Source organism: Equus przewalskii, chromosome X (assembly GCF_037783145.1).
Source record: "Equus przewalskii isolate Varuska chromosome X, EquPr2, whole genome shotgun sequence".
NCBI classification, from domain to species: domain Eukaryota; kingdom Metazoa; phylum Chordata; class Mammalia; order Perissodactyla; family Equidae; genus Equus; species Equus przewalskii.
The window spans coordinates 25,817,146-25,838,033 of record NC_091863.1 but is presented as its reverse complement, the minus strand read 5'-3'; the positions used below and the strand labels follow the sequence as shown (position 1 = coordinate 25,838,033).

Here is a 20,888-nt window from a genome sequence, read left to right as displayed (position 1 = left end):
TGATTCAAGCCTCTAACTGCCCTTTTAATAGTTTACTTAATATTCACCAAGAAAAGTAGATGAGATTGTTTTTGCAGACCCATCTAAGGGTAATTTATTCTGATGAGCAGAGACATAACTTTTAGTGCATAAATTGTTCCCTTTGTGCCCTTTGTGATAAACATCACCATAGAGAACAAACACGAAGTAATGACATTGAATTAAAAGACACCAGAGAGGCAACAGTGCCCGGCATTTATTAAAGTAAGAGGACAATGTAAACAGATGTGCCTCGCATCTGCTCTGAAGATTAACAGGCAGCGTCAGGCTTCACCCATCATGGTGGGCAGAAGGTTCTTCAAATGGAAATCCCCACTCACAGTGCTGCTGCACCCAGAAAAGAGCAGCTTGCAGAAATCTCCTCTTTCCTGTACATGCCAAACTGCTTTCCATATTCTATCACAGGGTTTAGTTTTCAGGGAATGAGATCAAGAAATCATGATCTTTGGGGCCAGCTGTGTAGTGGTTAAGTTCACACACTGCTTTGCCAGCACAGGGTTCGCCGGTTCAGATCCCATGTGCGGACCTACGCACCGCTTATCAAGCCATGCTGTGGCAGGTGTTCCACATAGAGAGTAGAGGAAGATGGGCATGGATGTTAGCTCAGAGCCAATCTTCCTCAGCAAAAAGAGGAAGATTGGTGGCAGATGTTAGCTCAGAGCTAATATTCCTCCAAAAAAAAAAAAAAAAAAAAAAGGACATCATGATCGCGGGGCTGGCCGGGTGGCATAGTGGTTAATTTTGTACACTCCGCTTGGGCGCCCTAGGGTTCACAAATTTTAATCCTGGGCACATACATACTCACTGCTCATCAAGCTATGCTGTGGTAGCATCCCACATACAAAATAGAGGAAGATTGGTGTGGACGTTAGCTCCGCAACAATCTTCCTCAAGCAAAAAAGAAATCATCAATTCCTACTTAACCCTCAGAATTTCTCAGAATGGTAAGTGCATGACAGTCTTCACTTTTGTGCAGTGTGGAAATGGGAATTGATCACGCAAAGTATTTTTCAAGCCACTGTTTGAGATTGATGTGATATTAGTGAAACCATGTCAGATTAGTATACCCGTGTATTTATACTTCACATTATAAGTACGCAATAAATACTGGATTAAATCAACAGAATTGACTTTTCCTCTGATTTCAAAAATATCATCTAAGACAAGCTTATTGAAGTTGTCACTGTTCTTTCTGAACCTTTATTGTGCCAGGAGGAACAGATGGCAAAATCAAAAATGATTAGAGAGTCAGTGGGGTGGGAGTGAGAATGAGGGGCCTGCCCACTGGGACCTGCTAGCATCTTCCCTGAGCGGTACGTTAACCCATGACAGTTTCAGAAATCTGTACCCCTAAGTTGCTTGACACCCCAAGACACACCTGATGCTTCCTACTCTGATTTTCAGATGTATCTCACTGTTGTTTTTTTGGCAGTATTCTCTGGTCTGTTCACTCCAAAACTCAAGCCTCAAATTTTAAAATGCAAATGAAAGCACCCTTTATTCCCTGTTTCTCATTCCTTTTTGTTTTATCCAGGTATAATTTACATGCAATAAAATTCACCCCTTTTAAAGGTATACAGTTAGATGAGTTTTGACAAACACATGTAGTCATGTAACCACTACCACAATCAAAGTAGAGAATATTTTCACCACCTCGAAAAGTTTCCTCGTACCCCCACCTAGCCCCTGGCAAACGCTGATATGTAAAATTACTTTTAATCTGAAAGGCATTTTACATAGGTGTATGGTAGTGTCGGTGAGAATAATAACTGTTCATTGGCTCTCTCTATTTTTTGAGCATCTGTATGTGCCAGTCTGTATGTAATGCATTATGCTATAGCTGCTCCCCTCAAGGGGTGAGCTAGTGGAAGAGACAGGTATATGGGCAGCCGTGTCTAATAGAACATTCTGCAGTATTAGAAATGCTCTATAATGTGGCTATTGAGCACTTGAAATGTGCCTAGTGGGAATGAGGAACTGAATTTTTAACTTTATTTAATTTTAATTAATTTAAATTTATATAGCCTCGTGTAGCTAGAGGTTAATAATCTACTGTAAAGCACAGCTTCTATACAATGTGATAACTTGACATGTTATAAAGCAAGAATTTAACCAAGGGCTAAAACTTGAACGTCATCAGGATTATTGGTGTTATCTTGTATGGAGTAACCTTATCATAGAAAAAAAGAAGTCCTTTAAATAGTCAAATACCTGAGAAAGTTTTCTTCTCGAGGGAACACACATTGACTCTTAAATTCAAAATATGTAAGAACTGGCCTTTAAGGGTAATTCACGAGAATTTCCTCTGGGTTTCTCATGCTTATTTTATACATAAATGTCTAATTTGTGGTGGAACCTTATAGATCGCTGTTTCTATGTGGTTCAGCATTTCATGCAGCTCAGTCTATTATTTGTTCTAATAAAGACATAGATTAAGTAGAATTCATCTAAGTTAGCAGAATAATGTTTATCTTCATGGTATAGCAGGCATTTACAGGGTTTTAAGTGGTCACTTTCTAACAAGCTCACAGTACTATGCGACTCTGACGTAGTCTACCGATCATGTCTCCAAAAGCCATTTTTCTCTCTATTTCTAATTGTACATGGATTTTTCAAGATACACAACTGGAAATTGTGTTCTGGTTAGCTATTTGAAGAGGTTTTAACCATCTGGTCATTACAGGGTCACATAATGTGGAGAGATCTCCAACCTGTAAAGTATTTATTCAAAATCGTAACTTTCTTCTGAGGAAAAAAATCTCTAGTTCTGGATTTTGAATACCATTATCCATATAATTGTGGTGAGAATTTGCAACTAATAGAAACACATTCTCTGGAGGAACAAATTGAAAAAGAACATGGTTCTGAGTTAAATTCTACCTCAGGCAGTGTTGCTGTTGAAACCATCATGACAATTTTATTCCATATGATCTCTAAGCTATTTCATAGCCACTTTTTATCCATTAAGAACTCGCTTCACCCACTGGCCATTCATTATCACAGTATAATATGGAACACTCTCTGGAGTTCAAGAAGTAACTTCTTAACTGACTCACCCTAGAGCTTTGCCTTTGCGAATTCCTTCTTTTCCTGGACGTAGAAAAGGGATTGTTTTAAAATTGTCCCGTTAGTCCCTAGACTTACTCTAGGAAAGTAGGCTAACAGGATGGTAATAGTTCTTATATGTTAGCAATGACCAATCATTTACATTAAAATGATTTGGGCACTTTTCCTTTCATATTGTTTTTTCTAGTTTGAAGCTAGTGGCCACTCAATTATTAAGATTAGCCATGCTCAAAAGGGTAAATCCATATTCAAAGGGTATTATTTTGCTTTATTCTTATGCGATGCTTTATATTTATATTACATGAAAGCATGAGATGGTATTGCTATTACTTCCAGTCAGGATAAATTTCTCATGGAAAAATCTGTAATTTTTATCTGCATGTTCGATGTAGGTAAAGGAACACATTTAAAAGGTTGTCTGTTTATTGGATGGCATTATAAATTCCAAGTGATTCGACACTAAAATTAATGAATAACAACTTTAAATGAAATAGTGTGAAGTCAGTGATTAGTACTATGAATTGCCTAAAAAGATAAACATTAAAGTATTTTCCCGTTGGTTTGTGGATGCTTTTGCTTACATTTCTCTGAATAGACTTGATATTTTTTATTTATATGGATAATCATCAGAGTCAACTCTCTGCTTTCAGGCAGGAAATATTTACCAGTAATTCCCCTGTGAGCAAAGTGAGGAGATAAATTGAGCCTGTCTCAAATGTACACATAATGTCAAAATGTACAAAAAATGTCTTTGAGGGAGGACTAATGTCCTTATACTCATCTTCTGTCAGCATGGTATGACTATGTGGAAAGACAAATAATGCTATTTACTAAATACTTTGTTTTTAAAATATAAGGAGATGTCGCAGTTTATGGCTTGTAGAATTTATAAGTATTCTTTTGTGCCTATGAGTTTGCCAATGAAATTTTTATGAAGGCAGAACTTTTTATCTATTTTAATGAAATTGTAAGCCTTCTGTGAATTCTTTTATTAATTTTGTTCTGGAGGAAATCTGACCAGTTTAAAGAAATCAGGTCAGGTTAAGACGTGATCCCAGTGGGAAAGCTCAGCTACACACTGTGATTTAAAACAGGAAAAAGATACTGAGGTTTTTTTTTTTTTAATCAGCCTTCCTGTTTTTTAACTACTGTGCAATACCATCTTTATATCCTCTCCATGCCATCAAAATGTGTTTACAGGTATGCATTTAATAAATGCTTTTTTGTGATGATATTAAAATTAAATTCATCTATCAGGCTGTCTGGGATAAAAGTACGCAATCACACTTTGGTCACAGTTAAGTCTAAGTAAATATGCCCACACATATTGACAATGCTTACCATTTATTGTGTGAATGAAAAGCAATGTAAATATTGTTCTATTAAGGGAGTCCCACATTTTAATCAGATTTTGTCTCTATTTATATAATGCTGAAGCATCTGGAATTTTTAAAGTAACTGATATTTTTGTGTTTTTAAGTATTTGAGTACTTGAAATCATGGGGAAAATATAAAGGCTAATTTAGAAAATTTCTTCCTCTTCATTTTGCTGTGCTAAAATGTAATTGTTGTCAGACTGATGAACAGCAGTAGACTATATAACTCCTGCATTGGTGCATTGTGGTGCTGGGTTTATTCTCATCCTCTCACTGAATGGAATGAGTTCACTTCAGAGCCATCCATGCTGCACTGTCCACCGCCTCCTCATGGATGTAGTGTGAACGTTAATTAGATGAATTCCATAAAGTGCTTTAAGCTCTTTGGAGAAAGATACTCTCTGAATAATTATTCTTAACTCCCATATGCTCTTATGATATAAACTATTCTGCCAGGAAATCCTTTTTAGGGATTATTGCTTAAAATGAAATTTTCGTTATTAAAAGCAGGCAGAATATACATCCACTGACAGACTAAAATATGCTTTGGGCAACTGCTTTTAAATATGCAGAAATCTTGAACCATGGAGCCATCCATGCCTGAAAATACTAAGAAATACTGAAAATTGGTGGAAAATATGGACTATTAATTATTGCATTAGGTTGTGATAAAAAAAGCCATGCACCCTGTAAAAATAGGTGCACCTATCTTTATTCTAGAGATATATAACTTTAGGCATAAAAAAGTACAAAGAATTGTTTTATGGCTCTGAAATTAAAGTATGCTTGATTCACTCAATTGACAACAATGAGTCTTTAAAGAGGTAGTCTCAATCTTAGATGCGTGTTAGGAATCACCTAAGAACTTCTAAAAAGTACGTATGTCTAGGACCTACTTACAGAAATTCTGATTTAATTTGTTGGCATAAGGCTTGGGAATGGAAATTTCCTAAAGCTTCCTATAGAGTCTAGTATGCAACCTAGGTTGACCTGAGTTAAACCTAAGAGCATGAAGGACCTAATAATCACTCGATCCAGTACCCAGATTTCGTAGATGAAGACCATGAGCCCCAAGCAGGCAAACTGACCAGTCCAAGACTGAATACACAAATGGTACAAGATCCAGTATAAAGGGTGGCTTGTTGATTCTTGCCAGTGCAGGCCTCAGAATTAGGGTTCACCCAGTTCAGGTACCTCTTCGCAGCAGTACTTGCCTGAGATCGTTATGAGGGCAAAAAAAGATTAATTGAAAAGAATTGAGCTCACACTTTGGAATGGAATGGAAGATCAACAGTACAAGTTATAAATGATGAATATCCATGGAAGTATACTACGCTTCCCTTTTCCCTTGGTATAGATGATGTCATTGTATTGATGTAGTTAGGATTCATTGTTTGTCAGTATGGATCCTGGTTTTGAGACTGTTCATCATTTATTATCCACTTGTGCGTTCATTCATTCACTAACTTATTCAACATATTTTTATTCTTTGGGCTCTGCTGGGTGCCCAGAACTCTATTTGATGCTGAGGATACTGAAGTGAACAAGAAACAGTCCTGAAGTTTAAGGAATCAAGCCTTCCAGTTACTATCTTTTTATTACAGCTGATAGAAAAGTGAAGGCCCATTTATTTTCTTAGTTAGCAATTGCCCAAAATTAAGTGCTTAAAATATGGATTTGGATTCAACTAGAAAAAGTTCTGCAACTATATTTCCGTTGACCTTGCTGTTTTCATTCCTGATTCCCAATATACAAATCTACACAATCTAGGGCTTAGAAATAGTGCAATGTTCCCTGTAATTTGTCTTTTGAATGGTCTTTGGAATTCATTATGGTTTCCTGGACTTTGGAGTGATGACCACTAAATAAACAGTGTTCGAAGACTAAATTGCTTCTAGAAGATTCTCTCAAATTTTCTACAGTTGTTTTCTCTGTGGAAGTTTCCTGATAGTGATTTTAATTATTGTGAGTAGAAAGATGTTGATGAGCCTCGCTTTACCTCCTCAACGGGTTAATATTTCAAAGATTCATACTTACTACTGTGTGTTGATTATGTTAGCACTAGCACTCTTTACAAAATTCTAATTCACATTATTTTCCTTTTTCCAATTTTTTTTTGCCAATGCCGTGTTCCTTGGAAGTCATAAAACCATGGTCAATTCACTTTTGTTAAGGAGCTCAGCAGTAATGTTTGTAAATTTTTTAATGTGATTTGAAGTTCGTTTTTGTCCTTTATATATTTTTCTGTTTCTCAGTAAGGAAAAGTTAGTCAAAAGAAGAAATCATAATCAGATGCTATGTGTACTACTGTGGGCATCATTAGTGGCACAGAGAGAAATAGAAAATAGTGGCAAAGATGCATTTAACAAGTAAATGAGGTCTTTAGATTCGCCATGGACGCTGCCTGTTCTAGAAAAGGTATTTAACACTAAGAGCAAAGTTGTGCTGCATCAGTTTGGCTTTCACCTTTAGCTAATGTGAAAATATGTAACTGTGTTGTGGAGTGCACGAAAAACAAAACTCATTTTTCTTGATTATCATCAATTAACATTTACCGAGTGACTACTCATGGGAGAAACCTCATTTGCTCTGGAACAGAGCTAGTCATTTGCACTGTCGTTCCTCCTCTCTGCTCCTTTTTCGCCTCCCTTTCTTACCTTCCATTCAACAAAGAAAAATATAGACAGCAACTTCTGGTTAGCCAGTGCTGGACTCTCATGTGAAATCTTTGAAGATGTGCTAGAAATTATCCACAGAATGCATAACTTTTCAAATTTGGTGGCATTTTATTTTTATTATTAGAAGAAAATTGTGGAATTAGAAAAAATGGGACAGCACACTGAAGACAAATCAGCTACAATCCTACAAACTTATTGACATTTTTGTATCTTTTCTTTCATGTTTCTGATGCATTCATTATGCTAAGGTATCTTTTCAACCACTAGAATATTCACTGGTGATTTTCAAATGTTTCTACTTATTTTTCACCCCGTAGACTTACTTTACGACCTCTTGCCTCTCTGCCATAAATGAATAAATAAATAGTTCAATAAATAAATACAAATTTAAAAACTTACACCCTTACACATGCAACTTAGAACTTCAGGAATGTCATCCTCTCGCCAGAGTCACAAAAGAGTTGAGAAGCACTGTAAGGAAAGATACTGGTGGTATTGCCCACACTGTTCACAACTCACCATCATTACCAAAGAACTGTTTGGAGCTTCGAAGAAATGTCTGTGACCCCTTTGAATTCTTTAACTTCTCTTGAGCTCACTTTGAGAACCAGGTACAAGTAATTTTCCTGGCTTGGCCTTTTAAACCTGTTAGGGCAGATCCATTGAAGTTTTGTGGGCACGAGACTGCAATGAAGAGATCAACAGGGAGAAATTCATTTCCTTGTACATGTGTGGTTAATCTGGAGAGGTGAGGTAAGACATGAGGCAAGTGCCTGCTTCTCGGTATCTTGAAATAAAACGGTTTCTGAGAGCTAATGATGCTCCAATGGTGTTGTACAAATGACTGATGTCCAACTTCGGGTCAGTTTTTCTCGAGTTATTCTGTGTCAGTGGGAATCCCAACTCTGGGGTAGCAGCCCCACACCTTGTTAGGTGCTGAGGCCCCAGAAGGTTAATGAGAAAAGAAGTCCTCTTGCCAGACTGTTCTCCAGATGATACATGGTGTTATTAGTTTTGGCTCCTTAAGAAGATTTTTCTCACCTGTCCTGCCAACTTAAATGTGTTTTATCGATGTCAGAGGATTTTAATGGGGAGGTAAAATATTTAGGGGGGATGGGACAGCATTCGTGGGAATTTTACCTACTTTTGTATCTTTAGCTCATTTGTAGTCATTTTACTTCTTAGGTTGTCAGCTGAATTTTGTTTGCATACAACGGCACAAAATTTCTGCTTCAGACCTGTCACTCTTATTTTTAGCATGGTTAGACAAAATCTGAGATGCTTTAATTGTCTTCCTTATCCAGTATAAGTGCTATAAAATCTCCCGGGCAAAGTCATGAGCAACTAAGGGATAAAATCTGAGATTTAAAGGTGCCAGGTTTCCCACGCTTCTAACAGTTGTTGCTTTGGGTATATAAAATTCCTCAGCTTTCTTCTTTAGTTTATGGAGGCTCATGGTGGGAATAGCAGGTTTTTAGCTAAAATTATTATGCTGTCTAGTTGGGTCTCTAGTGAATCCTGAAGAGCTTGCATTATTTACAGAGGCTGGGCTATCATTTTTAAATCCTGTTGCTTCGATGCCCGTTATCATTCTTGACAAACTCTTCTAGCCTGTGGTCTGTTTTCCTCTGTTTGGTTCCATTTATTTTCTCGAACAACCAGCTGAGCAAAGATTTAGATAGCTTTTGTTTAAACAAACCCTGTACAGTTCACTCTTCAGCCAACATCACAAACACTTTTGAGACACAGTTACAATTTTCCATTTTAGTCCCAGATTCTGTTTATTTGTCATTATTTACTATCATTATTTTTGTGCCCACATTTCCATCTTTGTTAAGTCTCTCGCAGACTCGCGTGAAAAACCAGAAACCATGGCTACTCAAAAGTCATTAATAATGAGATTTTTAGCTGCTGTTTCTGCTTGTAAATTCTTCATTTCACATAATATAGTCTCAACAGACCACAGAGAATTCGGCCTCGCTTATCTCTGTGTTGCAGATGATGGTTTCGAGTCTTGCCCAATCCCAGTGCAGCTTGCTTGCCATCCAGGAGTTGATTTTGTTTCCATCTGACATCAGTGTATTAAAAAGATTGGGGATTGACAAGCAACAATGTTCTTATTAGAAAAGCAATCAAGGTTTAGAGCTTGTCTGTTATGAAACTCCTAGCATCTGAAAACGCCAAAAGGTTGGCTACCAGTGACCCAGGCACCTATTTAAGATTCTCCCCCATGATGAGAGAACTAAAGTGATTAACGTGCTGATGAGATTTTCCAAAAATAATCCATTTATTTCAGAATTATTCTTTCAACTCTTAATTACAATCTTTTACTTTTCCCAAGGTCTTCTTTCTACCTCTGCAACACATTTAATTACCTATATTCCCCAACCTGTACCATATTAAATTTTTTATAGAACTTTTATAGGGTAATTTATTGGAAGGATGGCCTTGAGTGTCATTATGTTCACTGAATGCCCTATTTTGACAAAGGGATTGCTAAATTATATTGAAATCTTTTTAATCCTCCATGCTTCTGCTTAGATGTAAATGCAAATCTGTTCTTCACATTTGTGATTGAATTGAACTTGAGAAGTACTACCATATTGATTCCCTCTGCAAATAAAATATGATTGGATTTCCCCCAAACTTTCTACATTCTCCCGAGAGATTGGCTGGTTTCCTATTGTAGGCTTTTGGTGAACATGAAGGACAATGCCCTATCATACAATCCAGTAAGATTTCTTTTTGCATTGGTGAAGAATTTTAATTTATTTCTAGTATCATTTCCATTCATACCCATCTCCTCTCACCCTCTGCCTAACAAAAGTATAAGATCTAAGAAAAGATGGGGAAAAAGCATAATGATATCCTATAATATATATTTTAATGTTATACATTTATTTTATAGCTATACAACTAAGGCTAAGTACTTGAATATTAATCTTTTTCCAGCTCTCTTACTGGATTACTTTTGTCAATCACCAATATCTGAGTAAAAGCTACTAGAATCTTAAATATGAAAGGAATTTTAAGAAAACCTGCGATGAATATAGCAAGACAGTTTTCTAAAGGCAATAATATATTCCATGTGTTTATTTCCTAAAAATTGATCTAAAGTAGTATTTTAAAATATAGATATCAAGAAGTCAATTTGTATTTTTTGTCTTCTGTGAGAAAAGCTCTCTGCTAAACATGTATGAAGAAATATAGTTATACTGGGCATGTTTCCTGCTCTCAAGAAAATGCTGTCTAAAAAAGGAATAAGGGATATGGTGTACAAATAGTCATTATACAAAGAACATTGGCATTTCTGAGGCTCACATAAGTTTCTTTTTATTAAACATAGTAGGTGATATTTAAGTCGGCCTTGGAGTTTAGGCCTAGGAACAAAAGAACTTTCATACAGGTTAAGGGTGAAAATCAAGCATAGAGATGAAAAACTACAGTGTACAATCTACTTCCTGTAACTTTACCTATAAAATAAAAATACTGGTACATAAGGGATACACGTGCAAAGATATTTGTTGCAGCATTGTTCATAATGGAAAAAAGAAAACAAATGGAAACAAAGAACGACATATGACAAGGAAATCATTGAACAAATTTTAGAACATCTAAGCATAGCCTCTGATGCAGCTATTAAAATGTGTGAATTTGAGATATACCTGTTGACTAGGAAGTATTAACACAACATAACATTGATCACAAAAATCCCATGCATAAAAGTATATACAATAAATTATCAATTGTATTTTAAAATACAATCCTATGTAGATATGTGTCTTATTTATATATGTATAAGTATGCTTTATGTGATTATATAAATTGGAGGAATATATTGAGTGCAAAACATGTGGAAATATATAATTAGGTTATTTGAATGGGGAAGTTTGTAGATCAAACAGGAGAAGGCTGAGACAAGTAAAAGATAAAAGAGAATGCATATGATCATATTCTTACAGCTATTTTAAATTATGTATATTTTAAAATCTTGTAAAACAAAATTAAGAAAACAAACTGCATATTTAAAGGCAATGATGGAGGATAAATTCAGAAAGATAAAACCATCATCTAAGCCTTTTCATAGTCCTTTTGACATTTACAGACAGTTTTGGTGACCTGATCATAGAGGAGATACCCTAATTTTAGCTTGTTTCTTCACAACTTTGATCTTTTGGTTCCTATTAAATGTCTTCCAAACTTCTTTCACCACTGGCTCCTTATCAAGAGGACTTACCAGTTTATTCTTTTAAAAACGAGATACACAAAATCTTAAATTATTCCAACATAAATTCTTCACCGTCTTCTCTCTATGAAGTTGGTTTGATTCCTCCTATTGAAATTCAACCTTCTTCCTTCAGATAGCCGCAAATCTCACTCTCTCACTTCCTTCAGGAGTGTCTGTTAGCTCCCATTCCCATAACCACCATAACATCCTCCAGCTCTCACTCTCTATCTCCTTATGGTGTTCTTTATGTTTCTTCATATTCTTTATCACCTTAGGATATTATAGTCTATTTTCTTAGTTGTTTATTGTCTATTTTCTTTATTTCATGTAAGCCACATGAGAGCTCCCTGCTATATCCTCAGTGCCTAGAATAGTACCTAGTATATAGTGGGCACTCATTAAATAGTTGTCGAAGGAACTCTCAAAATTAGTGCTAATGTAATTGCCAAATCCATTGGCTTCTCTACCATTTGATCATGCTCAATAACACCCCTACTCCTTCCCCCCTTTGTTTTAAACTCAACGGCCCTTTAGCAGCTATAATATTCCCAGTTTTTATTCCTACCACATCCTTAAATCCTTTCTTAGCAACTGTCTTCCCCCTCATCTTGAATATGTGCCCACACCAGGTTCAGGCATGCTGTTTTCTTTTTCTCTCACTAACTTCAGCTTTGGTTTTATTCCAATTTCTTGGCTTTAGCTATCTGATTTGTTCATGCCTATTGCAACCTTTATCTCCAGTCCTACTGCTGTTCCTGCATTTGTAATCCCTACAGGGCATCACATTTGGATATCCCTATATTACTGCAATTTCCATATACCTTCAGCAAAATCATCCCTACTCTTCCCTTCAAAGTCATCTCTCAATTGACTTTCCTGTCTTTTCCAACCTCTCTAGCTCCCAACACCCCTTTCTCCCTTCTCTGCAGGCCATACTTTCACTTTTTAATACCTTGTTTTTTTCTTTTTCTTCAAGTTATTTCTTAGGTAAAAGTCATACTACCTTATACTGTGACTGCCTCGAATCTCGTCTCTCTGCCTTCGCATTCTCCATTCTCCTTTCCAATCCATTTGTAATACTGTGATCAGCCCTGAAAATCACTTTTATCATGCCATTTGTCTGCTCGTATATTTACAGGATCATGTATAAAATCTCTGTTCCTAGTATTCAAGGCCCATTCTAATGTGATCTCAAAATTATGCTCTCCTAAATCTACCTGTGTTTTTCTACTTCCTAATTTTTGTATATGCCATCAAACATGTCCAAGCAACTCTCAAAATATATTTGGTTTTCAGAAAAACTCACAAATTACTCCTCTGTAGGCCTTTTATTTGCCATCCATCCTTGAAAAAGACTCTCTCTCTCTCCGGTGAACTACAATCACTTTTGTCTGCTCAATCCGTTTAGAAATTAATCAGGTACTGCCAAATGATGTGTCTTCTATTGCCTTGAACCCTTATTTAAAACTTTAATTTTTTATATTATTACATCTTGTTTCCTAATATAGTGTTAAGCTTCTACAGAGTAATAAACTATCGTCATATTTATTTTACTTCAGATTTAGTTGATTGCCTTGTACGTGGTAGGAATTCAGTAAACACTTGCTGACCTGAGTTATTAATGCCTTTGTCTATTTAGTCTGAGGAAATACTGGTACGATTAAAACTGCCCCACAAGGATTTGAATAATTGAGCCATTCATTTTGTAAATATACTGCTTAACTTACTATGCTGTTTTCTCATAATCACAACTTAATTTTGTGTTTGTAGTGTATTATTTCTTATGAAGTGCCAAAAAGCTTAAAGAAAGGAAAATAACAGGTATCATCATATTTAAAAGAGAGACCTTAACACTAGTAAGTTCCTCAGCAAGTACGGCGACTATGGTAATGTCAATGACAAGCAGAAGAATGTACTTTCTTAGCAACACTTACCTGCTACTCTAGGATAATAGTGTGTGGGTAATAGACACACCTTTGGGGAAAAATATGTTATTTCAAAATGATGCCTTAAAGTTGACTATTTGAGGGAACCATCTAATAAAAGAATGTTTTAAATAGTGTCAAATTCTCACCCCAAAGGACTGTGTTTAGCTGAAAAAAGTAAAAATGGCAAAGAGTTTTTGTACAAGTGGTTTAGACAACTGGTTTCTTGCAGTGTCTTTTCGTATCTTTCACTTATAAGACAGCACCAAAATGTTTATTCAAATCCATTTTTGTATATGTCTTCCAATGAAAGCATGATGTCAAAATGATTTTCATCATTGAGAACTTGCAGAGAACTTCTTTGTACAGTTTTCTTATGACTATGTCCCTAAGATTAAAGCAAGTTTCCGACAAGAAATGAATGTGCCGTCTAACAAATACTTCCTAAGTTTTCTTTTTTGTTAAAACTTGAATTTTAGATTCTTTTGGGGAGTAAGTTGTCTGGTTTACTCTTTACAAGATTATTTCTGAGTTTCAAATATTTTCTCTCCGTGTTTTCCCATGTGATGCCATGTTTTTCTCCTGTATTCCCCCATTCAATCTTGGCTGTCACAATCAGTTAGAAATTGTGAGGACACTTTTTTCTTGTATCTGTAGTGGAAACCTTGGTAGCAGACAGTAACTGTTCCAGGTGTGTCAAAGAGATGCATTCGACCTTTCTTCATACATTGAAGGATCTATGACCTAAGGAAATTTACGACCTTCCCAGTTTGTTTTAAGAACATTTATGTAAGAAATTTAAGATAGTGTAGAGAAAAACTACATTGGGCTAGAAGTTGGAATACCTGGGTAATAACAATCTCAACTTCATCAATTTAACTTCAACAAATTACTTCATTTCTGTGATAGATAATTTTATGTGTTAATTGGGCCACAGGGGGCCCAGGTATTTGGTCTAACATTATTCTGAATGTGTCAATGAGGGTGTTACTGGATGTATCTATACCTTCTGTTGGTTCTTCTGTGTCTCTGTGGAACCTTGACTGATACAATTTCTCTGAACATCACTGGCCACTCTTCAGAGTCTCAAAATAGATGTAAAAGGTGGCTCCAATCTTTCATAGGGTTAATATGCGGAAGTTTCTCAAATTAATTAATATGCTTTGTAAGCTATAAAATGCCATAGGAATTTGAGATAGTATTTCTCTTACTTTTATTATTTTTAAATACATTTTTTTCCTGCTGAGTCATTTTTTTATACTAGTGCAGACCTTGTTGCCATTTTACTCTAGCTAATGCCCTAAGCCAAAAATGATATAACACTTTGTGAGCCAAAACGTCAGACATACCTGGCAACTGTGGGTGCCTTGAAAATAACTACAAAAGAGTGACATTAAGCACTGCGTTCTCTGCTCACTAAACACCTGAACAAATAATACTCTTTTTTCTTCCACTTGAAATATGTGGACCCTTTTCAAATCTTACATTTTAAACTAAAGTTAATAATGGGCTAGAATGCATATATGGAACTCTCCACAGTTATTATCTGTTCCTAGTACTGGAAAAACACCTCTGAGCACCTGGTCATACTGAATATGGAAATACTGTTATGTGAATACAGAAGGGGAGAGAAATATGAGCAGGACATTAGAGCCCTTTATACATGAAAGTCACTAAGATGCCCCCAAATTAAATGCATTTGCTTAGTGCATTAACAATCAATTGAGAGGTCCACTACTGTTCAGTCACAATAGAGTTCTTTCAAAGCTAGACATAATTAAATAAACTCCAAATATTCCTTTGGTGGCTGTTGTTTGTTGGGTTGATTGATTGATATTTGAATCTCCATAGTCAAAAGCATATGATGAGAAACTTACCCTAATGATAACAGTAATTCACCGTAACAAGGAAGCCACTTTCAAGAGGTTGAATGTTACCCAGGATAGATGTATATAACCTGCCACAGCAGAAGCTGGGTCAATACAAGCAGATTCTGGCATTTGGCCTAGTTCTTGTTACCGTTACTTTTCTTTATTAAGGACACAAAACAATTGCCTTGGTGCAGGGCTGAGTTTCCATCTTATATAATAGAGGAAATATTTTGCTGTTTCACAGGGGGAGGAAACAGATCCAGAAACATTCCTTATGCTTGTCAAAAACCCATTCACTTATACTAGGGGTGTAGACAAACGTTTCTGATCCAGTGCGAACACGTATGAGGGGAGAAAACATAGTCTGAAGTACTACTCAGAAAAATCAAAACCAAGCATTATTTATTTGCAAAGGAAGCTCCGCAAATCTGGCTGCATCAACATTTGCCATTCTCCTTGTTGGAATCAAAATCTTTAAAAATTGATTAAAGGGCAATTAGTAACTTGCAATACTGCAGTGCTTTTGAATCAAATCAGTAGCTAATAAGGACAGTAAGTAATCACCCCCTATAATTTAAGGCCAACTTGCTACTCCCACCAAATTCTACCCGTATCTCACATTAAAAAATAAAAACTGCTCCTGAAAGCATATGTATAAGTCAATTTTTAGAAGATGGTTTTCATCAGCAATGCATAACAGAGCTGGAAAAAAAGAAATTAAAATATAAGAACCAGGTGCTCACTCATAAGACCTCATTTTATCCCCACAACAACACTAGGTGGTAGGTGCTAGTATTATTGCTTATTAAATTTTACAAATAAACTGAAGGAGATCAAGTGACTTGCTCAAAGTCACGTAACTGATAAATGGAGAAATTATTGCCTTGAAATCTTACTGCTCTGAACTTTGTAAAAGATCAATCACCATATTCTGTAATAAAGCACAAATTTCTCCTCAATTTAGATAACTATGTAATAAGCTCTTTAGTCTGATTTTCTATGTAGTGTACTGTTTTCTCAAACAAGGCGGGATATATCCAAACTTTAGAAATTAGTTATTTAAATGCGTGCTAGAAAATAAGCAGTAGATGAGAAAATATTTTTTCAAAATACTTAGGAGTTTTGTTAGTACTACTGTTGCCTCTATTAAGAAGAAATGTGTACTTGCGTAAGGCAGAATAGACATAATAGAGATTTTGAGTATAAAGACCACAGTATTTTAATATGGTTGTGATCTTGTCATTCTTGCCCTATGCCCAGAGAAGATGATAAGCGAATGGACTTAAGAGGAGTAGTCAGCTAAATTTTGTCACCAAATGGATATTTAAGCATTTTTCCTCCAACACTCATGAATACAAATAAAAGTCTTGATTGTTTGGCAAATCATTCTAAACTTTATAAGTAATTAAATAGTGATTTTTTTATAATAGCTCAATAACAACTATTATTTTAAATGTCTTCTACTCATGATACGCAGACAGACACACAGTCAGAACTTCCCCTTCACATATGTAACTATAGACATTTTATCTCTATCATAGTTAACAGGATTCAAACACTTTGTCTCACTGAGCATTTTTCTTCATGTCAACATACACACAAGAATACTATAGTTTTAGTTCCATCTCTGTTTAAGCTTAGTTTTAGTATTTAGTGAAAGGCTGTATGGTGGTTGCTTTTTGTCTTTATTTTTCATTTTTGCCTATAATTTTTAAAGCTAAGTGTCAAAATTTTTGAAAATGTATAAAAGTATTTAAAAAGTTAAAACACTCATAGTCTTTCTCCCCATATATTGCCATTAATAGGTTTTAAGTTTACTTTCAAACTTTTGGTGATTTTTCAGATTTTGTTTCTATTAAAAAAGTAGAATAGTATTACATATTCTGTTTTATCTTCTATCGTTTACTGTTTCCCCTATATTTTATTTAATCCATTCATTACACATTTTTTATTTTAAAAGACAATATAACAAGATCCCAAATATGATTGTAAATAATTAAGTTAATTTTTGGTCATTTGAATTATTTCCAAACTTTAGTCATTGCAATGACTGTCCTTATTCATGAACCTGTATATTTAAATTCATTTCCTGTCACCCTCCCTTGCACCCAACGGGCTACAGCCATTCTTGTTTTCTTTCAGCTTCTTTTTACTCACACATATCAACACCTTTCTTGACTAGGGGACTTCACACATCCCATTTCCTCCATCTGGATAGATAGTTAACTCTATCTTTCTTTGCACAGCTCTTATTTCAATAACCTCATCCCAAAAGCCTTTCCAGGCCACCTAATAAAAAGTCATAATGTTATCTAACAATTCCCCAATTATTGGGCATTTCCTCCATTCTCTAATAGCATCCTGTGTTTCTCTTTCATAGCACTTATTACAATTTGTGTGTGTGTGTGTATATGTGTGTGTATATGTGTATGTTTGTTTGTTTGTTGTTTGTCTATGTCCAGATTCAAATGCCATGAGGTCAGAAACTGTCTGATGGAAGATGCAGTACACCCAATGAATACTTATTGAACAAATTAATCTTCTTAGCCTTGTAGATGAACGGTTACCTTCTTGCTTATTTCTGTACATTTAAACATCTAGAACTAAAGAGATAATGTTGGTTGTCGATTAAAATCTAAATATCAGGGTTCAAGCATGTAAGAGCTCTGTCAACTTAATCCATACTTACCCAAAAGGCTATTCTATAGGGGCAACAGAAATATTTTCCTAAATGTTGATGTTCATATTAAAAAAACACAATGGACTTTTCAAAGCAATTCCTTTATATAACCATGCATGCTGGGGAGTGAGGTATTTCTTTTTTAATGTTGCTAAAATTGACAAGCAGAGAATGTATTGCTATGTGAAAGAATTCTAAACCATCGTGCAGAAGTTTTGTTTTTGGCTCAGTTATGAATAGCAGTACTTCAACCAAATTACCTTCATATGCTGAATTAAGCATAGTAGGAGATAAATTTCTTAATGTTTATGCTCTCTTCTGAGTTTCTTTACTTCTATTTTTGTGAATTCTTCTCTTTTTGAAAGAAAGAATAGTAACTTATTACCACATCTGTTCTTTCACCTTGTTTCTAACTCTTATGGCGGTCTTCAAAATCAAATATGATTTTTAAATACTTGGAAAATGAAATTATTCTTCATATATCATTGGTTTTTATGGCATGCCATTTGGTTTGTTGACCTTTCATTATCACATTATGACCTATTACAACAAGAACACATTGAGACAAATTATCCCACATTACTGTTGGCCTGGGTAGATATTGTACTGTTGGAGCAACATTTCAGATGAGCCCCATTCAACCTTGTATTTTTACAGAGAAAAAGGTAATGTGCATATTTTCATTTCTGAAGATTGGCCAATATTATTTACTGAAAAATGCTAGTTTAAAAACTCATCCGTTTGTACAAGACCTGGTCTGTCCACATAACCTCAATAATATAAATGTAAGAATAAAGTTTCCCCTACCGTCCACTGTATATCTTGCCAGCAAGTGCATCTGAAAGAAATTAGAACCTTGTTTGTGCTTTTTCGTCATGTTAGTACAGGACTTTTCAATAAAAATAAATTACTTTCGAGCATATTTGTTTTGCACAATGAAAAAAGGAAAGATTCATTTGATTGATAGTGGACAGAATTTTCATTAAGTTTAACAGCAAAAAATACCACAGTTGCATCATTCACCTTCTTGTTTCAAAGGAAAATAGAAAATTAGATGCAATGAACTCTACACAAATGTTCACTATGCGTATTTTAACCATTAAATACGTTATCAAGCATCATGTCAGCGTGACATTCTAATTTAGTGACTTTACAAAAACACGTAATCGAATCTAGGAACGCTGTGGTCCTCTCTAAATCAACTTCACACATATTCTGGGTCGATGTTTCTCATTATTTTGGTCCACATTTTTTTTTTACAAAATGATTACATTTAACTGAATATGCAAACACTATCAAAATAGAAAGACAAAATAGTTGTTTAATAGGAAAACCTGTCTCAAATAAGCTTTTTCTCCCAACCAAAAGAGCTATAATAATGAAACACTTGGTGTATTGTTTTCGCAGTAATTTAAATGCATATGCAATTTGCCCAATTTTGTATATTCTACTTTTCATGTGTCTGCATATCTCTGTAATATCTAAGTACTTGAGTCACGAAAGAGGCAGAACTGTGTAGTGGGACTCTCACAGAAATTCGATGAGAATCTGGAACCTGGTCCTGGGTCTGATACCTGCAGGTGGACTTTAGACAAGTCATCTAGGCTCCCAATTCCTCATCCTATTTTTTTCTAACAACTTGATGGAGGTATGGTTGACATATATAAAGCTATACATACTTAATATATACACTTGATGATATTGGAGTTAAGTATGTATCCATGAAACCCTCACCACAATCTATATCATAAACATATCCATCACCTCCAATTCCTCATCTTTAACATAGGAATAGTAACACATTTTTTTGCTTACCTCATTCATTTGTGTGAGTGTCAAATAATCTGACAGCGCTTTATAAGATATCTAAGAGTAAGATATTATCACAATAAGATATGTGATAATTCTCTTAGCATAGTAATAATACCTTGGACCATTTGACACCATCAAATTTTCTATACAATAAATGCTATTCCTGGTTTGAACAAGGGATCACGCCAGGAGAGATGAGTAGGTAGATACTTAACTTGTTACTCAATCTGGAATGTATTGCAAATGTCTCAGATTGATCCTCTTCCCTTTTTTTCCCACAACTTTCTATACACGTTGAGAATGTGATGTTGCTTTGAATGTAGAATAGAAAGCTAACCTTATTTGCTTGTCTTTACTGATTAAAACATTTAAAGTACTTACTTAAAGGAGAAAATTGAGTTTTAGTTTTTATTGATGTAGACCCTTCTTCAATCCACAAAGGATTTGTGTATAACAAAATTTCAAACTGTAAAATCAAATATTAATAGAAAAAAATGGAGCCAGAGGAGATACACACTAAAGTTAATATTAAAGCCAAGAATAAGAAAAAAGAGCATAAATATGGAAAAAGCATCGTGTAGAGTGGGAGTTTTGAGGAAACGCCTCCAAATCATGACAGTTCTTATTAGCCTTTTATTTGGAATGTCAAAACAAAATTAGAGCTGTTTTCAGCTATTTTCCTAAAATATGTTTGCTGTAATAATTCTAACTTGTCCTCACTTGAGTATTCATCTCAGTTTTTATAAAAGGCAGCACGTTTATAGGGCGTCAAGTAAACCAGACTTATGGAACTTTTAACAGCCCTCTCCCTTGATATTTTCATGATAGATGTTGATTTATTCAACTTTAATATGTAGAAAAATACTATTAAATAAAACTATGAAATGATGAGATTAGAAGCACTTAATAATATTACTTGAGAAGTGGTAAATTATTATGGATGTGTTTTGTCCACTATACATGGCTATATTCATAAGTAACTTTAGTAGTATCTACTTGAGCAAATAATGTGAGTTATATTTACAGGTGCTGCTATCTTAGTAGATAAAATGAGATAACCTTATTTAAAAAATATTGCATTTGAATTTTAAAATACAGCACTGGGAAAAGCTATTTTGCCTATTCTCTGATTCTAAAAAACCCAGATAAAATATCTTGTTTGGGTAAGATGATATTAATTTATTTTCCAAATGAATATAGCGTTTCTTCTGAT

General features: G+C 35.0%; 1 protein-coding gene and 1 non-coding gene across 12 annotated transcripts in view; one reads left to right on the top strand and one right to left on the bottom strand.

Moving 5' to 3' along the window:
* Window positions 1-20,888, top strand: part of DMD (dystrophin) — a 2,264,041-nt gene that overhangs the window by 1,455,923 nt on the left and 787,230 nt on the right. The window lies entirely within an intron of this gene.
* Window positions 13,893-14,022, bottom strand: LOC139081242 (small nucleolar RNA SNORA31). Its single transcript, XR_011536364.1, has one exon. It is a non-coding gene; the product is annotated as a small nucleolar RNA SNORA31 (small nucleolar RNA).